This window comes from Candoia aspera, chromosome 18 (genome assembly GCF_035149785.1).
Source record: "Candoia aspera isolate rCanAsp1 chromosome 18, rCanAsp1.hap2, whole genome shotgun sequence".
Classification (NCBI taxonomy): Eukaryota; Metazoa; Chordata; class Lepidosauria; order Squamata; family Boidae; genus Candoia; species Candoia aspera.
The window spans coordinates 5,178,005-5,188,734 of record NC_086170.1 but is presented as its reverse complement, the minus strand read 5'-3'; the positions used below and the strand labels follow the sequence as shown (position 1 = coordinate 5,188,734).

Genomic DNA, 10,730 nt, shown 5'->3' with positions numbered 1-10,730 from the left:
TCCCAAGATCAGCACACATCACCCCTTTGCTCCGCGAGCTGCATTGAGTGCCAGTTTGCTTCCGGGTCCAATTCAAGGTGTTGGTTATCACATGTAAAGCCCTACATGGCACGGGGCCAGGCTACCTGAGGGACCGTCTCGTCCCCATAACATTGACCCGTCCCACCCAGTCAGGAGGGAGGGCATGCTGCGGACCCCATCAGCAAAGGAATTTCATCTAATGGGATCCAGGAGGCGAGCCTTCTCTGCAGTGGCACCCGCCCTTTGGAACATCTTGCCCCCGGAGTTGAGACGGGTTTCCTCGCCCTCGGACTTCCAGAAGAAACTGAAGACCTGGTTCTGCCGCCTTGCTTGGGAGGGGGAGAGTGCCAGCTCCACCTGGGGATGGCTGGCGCCATAGCACCTCTTAGTGATTGTGTTCCATCTCCACTTGGATTTTACATTTGTTTTTATGTATATTTTAACGGTAATTTTAGGTGATTATGTTCTTAGTGTTATTTTATTGTAAACCGCCCAGAGTCCCCCATTGGGGGGGATGGGTGGTCATATAAATTTAATACATAAAAAATAATAATAATAAGCATCCTCCAAAAAATGGCATTTAGGGGTGGCTAAAGAGGGGCACATTTGCGTGGCATAAAAAATATTCTAGATTTTGATCATTCAGTTAGGCTGGGTTGACTTCTGGAGTCCCATTCTGGAGGCCTTCGTGAGAAAAGTCGGTATTTATTTCCTGGCACAATCTCCTGGATATTTGGGGTCTGCCCACAAGAGAAACGCTGTCGGCAGACCCCCCCCCCACCTGTAAAATTCACCCCAACCTTACAAAAACACTGGAACGCATTTCTTTCCAATGTACTGCGAGCTCCTGACTTTAAAAAAAATGCTGTATTTTGTTTTTATGTGTTTATCGTGGTCGGGGGGGGCGGTGCAGAAGCTCACCGCAGAATGAAGGAACGATGCAAAGGTACATGGACTTTTTTTTTGCTTTTCACTTAACGGTCAGTAGCCTTCTTCCTCAAGCCATACTGTGATTTTTTTTAAAAAAAAGTTTTACCTGCATCAAAGTGTTTTTCATCCCCCGCCCCCGTCTCCTGCCCATCTTTGCAATTTCTCTCTAATACCACTGTTGTTTTAAAAAAGAGACTTTTGTAGGAAACCCCCAATGGCAGCTTTGTTGCATGAGTCTGTCCACACCATTCTCCAAAGTCAATTTGCAGAACTGGGTTCGAAAACAGCTGCTCAATCCGAGCATCTTTGCTCAGCTTCCGTCCACCACTAACCCTGCAGGGATTTTTGACTTTCGTGCCATTCTGCTAAATTGGTCAGCAATTAAGGGAAACCTGGGTGCTGCTATTAAACTTAGGGGCCTAATGAGGACATTTCAGCCTCCTCAATAATTTCCATTGTCATGATTCTCTGGGAGAAATTGAATAAATGTTAAAACAGAACCCAGGTCAATATCGCCTTTTTTCACTGTTTGTTCGGTTTTTTTCCTGCCAACATGCAAGTTTTTCTTTCATTAAAAAAAACAACACAAATTACAATTTGTGTCTCTGTTTTCCCACTTTCCTTTTGCTGTTATTGTATGTGTCGGTGACCGAGGATATATTATTTTTTTTTCTCCTTCCTTTCCCCAGTTTAAAAAAAAAAAAATCAATTGTAAATGCCTGGTTTTTGAAATAATGTTTTTAAAACATTGCAAAAAAAAAAAAAAGGTGCTAGTCCCTTAGCATTCTGGAGTGTACATTGCTTCTATACTGTTTATAAGTAAAAAGAAAAAAAGAAAGAAAAAAAGAGAGCATGGCTTGTGTTTAGCAGTCTTTACTGTGTCTGTTTGGTGATTTTTTTTTCCACAGTAGGGAAATGTATATGTGATAAAAGGTTTCATTTGTTTTAATATTTTTGGTTGTTGTTTCATTGGGGGATTTTTATTTCTATCTTTTTGTTCTTTTTTTGCATTTGGGGCTAGAAGCCTCCAACTGCCAAGGAAAATTTTAAATAAGTGGCAGTTATTAATACCGAATTGCTTTGTTGGGAGAACCAATGCGATTTGAACAGAAAAACCAGAGGCGACCTGTAGAATATCATTAAAACAAAAGGCGAGTTTGCCAAATCTTCATCTTGATGCTTGCAATTAAGGAAAAAAAAAAAGAAAGAGAAATTATGTACTTGTGTAGGGAAATTCCTTTAAAAGAATAATGACTAGGAAGCGCTGATTTTGAGGTTCACGCTGTAGAATAGGAATGTATACCAAATGTAATCTTCCCAATGCTACTATGGATTTATATATGAGATTGACATGCAATAAACCTGTCTGCTTTTTTTAAAGGACGCGCCCCGCATTTTCTTGGGATGGGTATGCAAAGGGAACGTCCCAATGGAAGTGATCAATTTACAAGGAGTGAAACACTAGCTCAGGCCCAAGGTCTCCCTCACTCAATTTTCTTCTTTTTCAAACTGCACCCTCCCGCCATTTTGCAGTGTGTTCACCCCCAACTGGATCCTAGTGGGGTTGGATACTTTGGGGTTCAGCCCCTGGTGGGACCCCTAACATGCATCTTATGGGGTGATCAGGCCACCCGATCCTTAGGGCTGTCTGAAGCTTTGATGTGAAGCTTTGATTTTGTCTTACCTGCTTGTCCAGAAACAAGCCCCATTACAATGCAAAACAGATGTACCCTCTTTAAAAAGGTCTTCAGAAGATGGTGGGCCGAGGAAACCCACTTTGCTGCTCAGTGCCGGAAGGAAAAGAGGTTTCGGGAGACGAAGCTGGGGAGATCTGGTGATGGTCTGGGCAGCTCCAGATTCAAACGATGCTTAAGAAAAGGGCCGTTGTTGGGGAGAAGAGAATTCACACGTGCAGTTTGTCCAGATCTGGCCAAATGCAGCTTCAGCGATGTCCTAGATGGCATTCAAGGACACCATAACTAAAGTCAGTATTTCAGGGGGACAGGGGAGGGACGAAATGTCCCGAGATTCCTCCATTGCGGCCCGATTTTCCAACATTTCAGACAAAGAAGCACAAACTATCCAGTAAAATCACCCCTTTGAGCCATTCTTAATGTTCATTTGATACATTGCCAGATGCTGGTGCACGCGAGAATGTTGTTCGTAGGCTGTTTATTGTCCAGCTGTTTTATTCTGTTTTATTTGGTGATTTCCCCCAACGAAGGTTCCATTTTAACTGGCATCAGCTTTGCATTTCGTAAGATTTGGCCTCATTTCTGTGGAGCAGCTTTAAAAAAAAGCAGTTGACGGCATTTACACCCTTCCGATGCTCATGTGCAACACTACGTGGATCCATAACTGTGAGTTGGTTCAATGCACACATTCAGCAGCCAGTCAAACACAGGGCACTTTGCACTGGGCCTCTGGAAGGCATTATATATTCATTTATTTTATATATATATATATATTGTTGTTTATTCGTTCAGTCACTTCCGACTCTTCGTGACTTCATGGACCAGCCCACGCCAGAGCTTCCTGTCGGTCGTCACCACCCCCAGCTCCCCCAGGGACGAGTCCATCACCTCTAGAATGTCATCCATCCACCTTGCCCTTGGTCGGCCCCTCTTCCTTTTGCCCTCCACTCTCCCCAGCATCAGCATCTTCTCCAGGGTGTCCTGTCTTCTCATTGTGTGGCCAAAGTATTTCAGTTTTGCCTTGAATATCATTCCCTCAACTGAGCAGTCTGGTTTTATTTCCTGGAGGATGGACTGGTTTGATCTTCTTGCAGTCCAAGGTACTCTCAGAATTTTCCTCCAACACCACAGTTCAAAAGCATCGATCTTCCTTCGCTCAGCCTTCCTTATGGTCCAGCTCTCGCAGCCATATGTTACTACGGGGAACACCATTGCTTTAACTATGCGGACCTTTGTTGCCAGTGTGATGTCTCTGCTCTTGACTATTTTATCGAGATTTGTCACTGCTCTTCTCCCAAGGATATATATATATATATATATATATATATTTATATATATATATAAGAAATATATATATTTCTAATATATATATTATAATATATATTCAGATATTCAGATCAGGGCTGGGCAAGGGAGAGAGTCAAAAACGTCAAGATGCCGCCAGAACTATGCAGTCAGACCTTCCATTGTACTAATGTGTCCACCATCTTGACTTTTTTGACCCCCTTCCTGCAGACACCCCTGATTTGAATGAACTCACCAGGAGTTATCCCAGAGGGCTTCAAAAGGCAATGAAGCTTCTTGCGGGGCATCAGTCCAAAAAGGAAGTTTTACTTACTCCCTAGGCGAATATTTTTTTAAAAATTTAATTTTTTATTTAAACAAAACAGCCCTTAATCTTAAAGAAAAGGAAAATTTTAAAAAATTAAAAGTACAAACTAAAAAGAAAAGAACCTATTTTATAATTTCTACTTATCAATAGTCACTGGGTTGCCAATGAATTCCTACTATAATATGAACAAAACAAAATATTATGGTAAAATGTCACACAGTCTCTGCCATACCTATTGCTGCATCCTTTGACTGATAGCAAATATTGCCTTTTCCAATATTTCTGACAGCCATCTGGAATAATATCACTTTTCCAATTTCCTAATATAATTCTTTTAGCACCCCACCCCCCTGCTATATTCAACGATAATTCCCAAGAAAGCCAAATTCCAAAGCTTTGGTATATAATTCAGCTTTACCTCTTGAACATTTAAAGATCTTCCCATAAATCTTAATTATAGACATTAATACATTAGCCCCAAAAGATAATATATTAATATTCAAACCATAAGCAAACAAGACCGAATCCTTTACTGTATATCAAATTTAAATCCTTTACTGTATTGAATTTTTCTTTAGCAGTTGGTAGCTTTGCCCAGCAGAGGGCACCCTAGTTTAGGAGTTGGGGGTTGCCAAGCAGTTCTTTTTCTAAGTGACAAAATATTTGAAGTTCACCAAGTAGATCCAGAGCATTTTTACACCCTCTGCTGTAGGGAAAGGTGGTTCCGAAGATTACGGCTGCTTTTCTGGATGCGAAGTGGCCACGATAAAAAACTAGACCCAGAAAAGGGGGAACAGCCTCTGTTTCTTCAGATCTGGTTGCCACGTAGCATCCATGGAAAGGTTTTGATGGACAGAAGGATGGATTTTTGTGGGTCTGACTGTTCCGTTTGGATATGTTGCTATTGTAAGTGCAGTTAACTGAAATAGGTTAAGTTTCTAGTCCTCTGCAGATTTACCTGGCAAGAGCTTCCACTGAATTCAACGGGCCTTCAGAGGTGATCCCCACCCTGGATCGTGCGACCCAGAAACAGAACGTAAGTCCAGATTGCTTAAGAAATTTAAAGTTTATTTTCATGGCACAGATCCCCATTCCCTTGCTTCACCAGAAGATAGGAAGAAAGCCTTTTTGAGCAAATACAAGTAAAATCCTTCATTCTCTCTGCGAGATCTCTCTGTTAATAGAGACAAGCCTAAAGTAGCTCATTTTTTGCATTGGCTCAATGCCTTGATCCAACCAAGCAGGGCAGGTTTGAAGAGGATTAAACTAACTAAACCAAGTTAACTCAAACCAAGCTGAGCAAGTTGTGTGAATTAAGGTGTCAGATCTTGAGCTGACCTGCTTAAATGTTTTTAATCAGCTATTGGGTTGCCTAAGATTTTTTTTTAATACACAAAATTGTTACGGTGCACTCACACTGAATGCCTGTCCGGTCCAGGGGTAGGAAATAGCTCCTTGCCTTACCGTCAGCCTTCCCAGGTAGACCAGGCAGGCAACATGACCAGATGAGCTTATTCTACTTAATTGAAAGGCTACATTGACAGACTCTGAAAGTACAAATCTCCCCTGTCTCTTTTACAGCCCGAGAAACCAGGGAGGATCCCTCCTGAGCCTCTTTCTCCGCCCCTTATGCAGCTGTGCCCTCCCTTATCTGACCCTTCCCTAGGCAACATCCCTTCTCCCCATCTCCCAAGGTCTTTCCCACATACCATTACACTTACTTGGGGATTGGGGACCACCAGGAAATGCCCAGACCACAACCAACTACTCCCATATTGTTCTGAAGAAAACCAGAACTGGAAGATTTCAGTCTTGGCTCTGGTCTGTTGTAGCACTCAGCTGATCATGGCTGATGTCAGGGAACTAAACCAGGTCATTACTTGGACAAGGGACCACTAGGAAATCCCAACCCTGCAGGCTAGCTTGGGCCGGTATATAAATTGAAATAAGAGGGAGGGAGGAAAATAAGTTACAAGAAACCCAAGCTTCGAAGGGAGCAATTCCAGTCCGCTTCCTCCTTGCGGCCCTGCCTGGACCTGCCCGCAAAGCCTCCAAGCTTCTAGCCTGAGTTGAAGGAGACTTTTACCTTGGGAGGGGGGAGGGGGGAGGGGGGAGGGGGGGGAGAGATAAACAAACACAGGCCAGGAGCAAGATAAGACCAGCCGAACCCTTCCGCAAGATAAGACCTGGCGAGCGCAAACTCCGCCCTTCGTCTGCAAGGGGCGCCCCCCAAAGGCCAGTAGGAGTTGGGGGGCCCAAAATCCCTTCAAAAGCAAGCGACCCCCCCCCATGCAAGGTTTGGTACCCGGGGCAGCCCCGCGGGGAGCTGTTTTCCAAGAGCTGGGGTGCGCCCACCAGCCGCCGCTCCCTCGCCGGAACCCGCCAGGTGCGATCCACCTGCGGAGATCCATTTCAACTGCGGGGGGAGAAAGAGGATCTCCACGGGTCTCCGGCTCCCAAACGGCCCCTCGCCACCCCGCCACCCCGGAAAGCGGCGGGGAGGGCCCGGAGCAGGTGCGCTTGGGCGCCTCCCCGCCGGGCGGGGCTCCGCGCAAACCTGCGCGCTTCCGGGGCTTCGCGCGTCCCTCCAGCAGCCGCGGCGACGCCCAGCTGGGCTGGTTCCCCGCCGGGGCCGAAGCGAGGCGGGTGGAGGCGAACGGAGGCCGAGGTGAGCGCCCGGGCGCGTTGGGAGAGGGGCGCACGGTTGGGGAACTAGATCGTGAAGGACCGCCGGGTCTTGCTGGGGGGGGACCCCTTCCTCTCCCCCTCCCTTCTTGGGAGGAGGAGGAGGCGGTTCCCAAGCGGGGCTTTAGGATGGAGGGAAGAAAAGCTGCGCCCGGAAGCGCCAAGGGTGCAACTCCCGCGCAAGCCTGGGGAACGCCCAGCCACTTGGAGAGGGCGGCCGGCCGCGGACTGCGTGGCTCCGCTGCGCTGGATGACGGTGAAGGGGTTAAAGATGAGAGCCTCGAGCCTCTGGCAGCCCGGATCGGGATGGGGGAGCCTGGCTTGGAAGCCCCCGTTTGCAGCCTTTCCTCCGAAGGGAACGGGGGGGGGATTCCCAGCTGTTTGGAGCGTCACCCCCCCCCCCAAATCCCGTCCTAGGGGAAGTCTTGGGAGGAATCCCTAGTGGGGGATGCGGGAGGATGCAAAGGGGATTTGCATTGCGACCCCATTGCGAGCCGCAGCGCCCAGTTTGGCACTGCCCGGGGGAGGGGGGAGAGAAATTGCAAAGGAATTCTCAAGCCACCTGAGAATGAGGCAGAAAAACAGAAGCCTTTCCCGCAGGGGAGGAAATGGGAAGCTGGGTCTGGGCATTCTTTGCCTGCAAAACACAGCCGCCTTCAGCCAGGGCTCCCAGGTCCACGTGGTGGCCTTTTCCTAACTTTGTCCTCCGGTTCTGCCCTTCCTATGCCCTGACCTGCGTGCCCCAAATTAAATCGGTTTCCTGAAAATTCAGAGTGGGAAGGAATGCGGATGGAGTCAATGCAGTACTCCGGCCCTCTCCCTGCAGTGGTTGTGTTTGCACAACACACTTGTCTGAGCCTGTCCAAGGCCTGGCCGTTCCTTCCGCACAACAAGCTAAACTGGCCCTCGTGTGAATTTATTAGATTTCAGTTTTCCGCTGGCCATGCGAGGCAGAGCGTTCTCTGTTCTTTCCCCACGTCAGCCACAACCCTGCGAGGCAGGCTGGGCTGGGAGCGAGCCCCTGGCCCCAGATCGCCTTGGGAGTTTCCATGGCCAGTGCTGGAATGGATCCTGGGGACTTGGATGGGAGACCACCAGGAGACACCTTGGTTGTAGGGTAGATTGGGAAGTTGAAAATCATCCTGGAAAAACAGGATAGCAAACCACTTTGGTAAGGAAGCTGGATGGATGTGCAGGGGAATTCTGGGAGTTGAAGTCCATACATCTTAAAGTTGCCAAGTTGGAGAAACATTGACAGCCAGACCACGGCAGTGCAAATTTTGATTTCCTTGCTTGCAACTCAGCTCAGTTGTGTTTTCAATCTCACGGGGCTTCGGAAGGAGAAGCCCGGTTGCACAGCTGTCGTCTGCCAAGAACGGTCGTAAGTTGACTTTGGGGTGGCGTTTGCAGGACATCAGCACCGCCTTACAAGAGGAAGTGCGGTTGCTTTTGGCTCTGCCTCGCCCTGAAGGAACGCTGAGCAGTTCAAAGCTTTGCCCTAAAAGGGCTTGGCCATGCCGAGATTGCAGGCTCAGACGCACCCTGCAGATCTGGAGCGGGATGGGTGTGACGCTTTTCCCGCCTGGCACTTGCTTTGAGTCTTTCTAGCCTGCTTCGGCTGTTTGGCCCGGATTTTCTCGCCTCTGAAATGGCTTTTTTGTCGCCAGGTCTTGACGTCAGCTGTGAAATGAATGGGAACCCTGCGGAATCCGGCTCCCACCTGCGGCTGTGCACCGGCCCGGTTGTCAGCCTCCGGGATTGAGAATGCCGAGGTGCCAAGGCTGAACTCCTGCATGGTGAATACACTAGAAAATCAGATTATTTTTGCAAACGGGCGGGCTTGTGACGAAAAAGCACTGGGGGGCATCTCGGCCACCAAAAAGTTTTGCTTTCTCCAAGCTGCTTCTGTTTCTTTCGTTTGGGAGGGGCTGGGACAGACTGGGAAGCTTAGACTGAGTTGGCAGCGCTAGCTGGGGAGGATGGAAATTGTAGTCTCCTATCAGGCTGCCAGCTTAGGAAACGATCTTTTTCACCTTGTTTCTCCTGGACTGTTATCTGCCCCCCACCCCAATATTTTGCATAACGAGCTGGGTTCACCCAACATGCAAAACCTCAACGAACCCCATTCAGGACATGGCTCGGTGTGCAAACCGTATCAGTTCTTTTTCCAGCACTAAGAAAAACATTCTGCCATGGCATTCCCTCCTTAAAATCCTTTATTCCGTTTTTAAATGACATTTTCTGTGGGAGTGCAGTTTTGGGCTGCTAAATGCCTTAAGTTTTAGCTTTTATGTTTGTTTCGCTTTTAGCAGCTTTAAGCTTCACTCTTTTGCTCATAAACTTACCCAGATAAACTTTTTTAGGGGGCGGTAAGAGCTATCCATGGTATTTTCGCTGTAAATTTGAAATAGCAATGGTGCCCTCTCCTTTCTTGGAGGTGTCTGGAGAGCAGCTGGACAGCCATCTTGTCAGGGCTGCTTAGTGGTGGAGTCCTGCCATGTTTGGGGTTGGACTAGATGATCTCTAGTCCAACACATCCAATCCACTGATTCAGTGCTAGGATTTGGATTCTTGCACTGGGCAGGGGTTAGAGGAGACGATCCTTAAGGTCCTTTGCAGTCCAGATCTTCAAGGATTCCATCTTTGGATCGGGATTCTTTCAGTGGGCAGGGGGGTGGACTGGATGATCTCTAGGATCATTCCAATCCTTCTGTTTTAGGATTCTATGCTTTAATTTGGATCCCTGCCCTGGGTAGCAGACTGGACTAAATGACCTCCAACGCTCCCACTTATCCTCCCATTCTCAATTCTGTCCTCTAATTTGGATTCCTGCCTTGCACAGGGGGGTGGACCGGATGATCTCAAGGATACCATCCAACCCTTCAGTATACCTTTGCAGAAATTTCCCTCCTAGGGCCTGAATAGTGCCGTTCGGAGCGTTTTAAGGAACCATGCCCATTTGCAAATAGTACAAACTATATATCATTTATAATTTCAGAAGCCCCGTCCCCCTTTGGATTTTCCTGCCAGGACCGTTGGCAGGAAGCGATTGGCAGTTCCCTCCAAACTACATATTTCCTGTTCCCCCTTCCCAGACATTTTGTGCAAACCGGCCTCCCGCAAACTTCTTCCACTGGGTAGCAATTTTGCATTTTTGTTCCGGAAATTTCCTGCCAGAGTTCAAGCTCTAAAAATACCAAATTGGGGAAGTGATTTTTTGTTTTCACGCTGCTGGAACAGAACAGAAACCAGCTGTTGTATCTGAGATGGATTTGCCTACAATGAACTTCGGAAAGCTGGTTGGACCGGTGGAACGAGATTCTGGGTTAGTGTAGGTGTGCAGGAGCGTGCTTTCTTGTGCCAAAAAAATGTCAGTCTAGTTCCTCCTTCTCTTCCCGTTCTGCCTCCAGGACCAGCTTTAAAGATCCGGTCTGGAAATCTTGCCCAAATTCCCCTACGGTAGTCCTTGCTTAACGACTACAATTGCAACCAGAATTTCAGTTGCTAAGTGAAGCAGTCATTAAGAGAACCCAACCCGATTTTACGACCGTTTTTGCAGCAGTCATTAAGCGAACCACACAGTTATTAAGCAAATCGCACAGTTCCCCATTGATTTTGCTTGCTGGAAGCCGGCCAGGAAGCTCAAAAATGGCAATCATGTGATCGCAAGACGCTGCAACAGTCATAAATGTGAACCAGTTGCCAAGCGCCCAAATTGTGATCATGTGACCGCGGGGATGCTGCGATGGTCGTAAGCGTTTGGACTTACAACACCGTTGTAAGTCCAA

At 47.5% G+C, this 10,730-nt stretch overlaps 1 long non-coding RNA gene across 1 annotated transcript; it reads right to left on the bottom strand.

Moving 5' to 3' along the window:
- Positions 1 to 3,030: 3,030 nt before the first annotated feature.
- LOC134507112 (uncharacterized) lies at positions 3,031 to 6,020 on the bottom strand. Its single transcript, XR_010068872.1, has 2 exons — positions 5,979 to 6,020; positions 3,031 to 3,238 (listed from the first exon to the last, which is right to left on the bottom strand). It is a non-coding gene; the product is annotated as an uncharacterized LOC134507112 (long non-coding RNA).
- Positions 6,021 to 10,730: the final 4,710 nt, after the last annotated feature.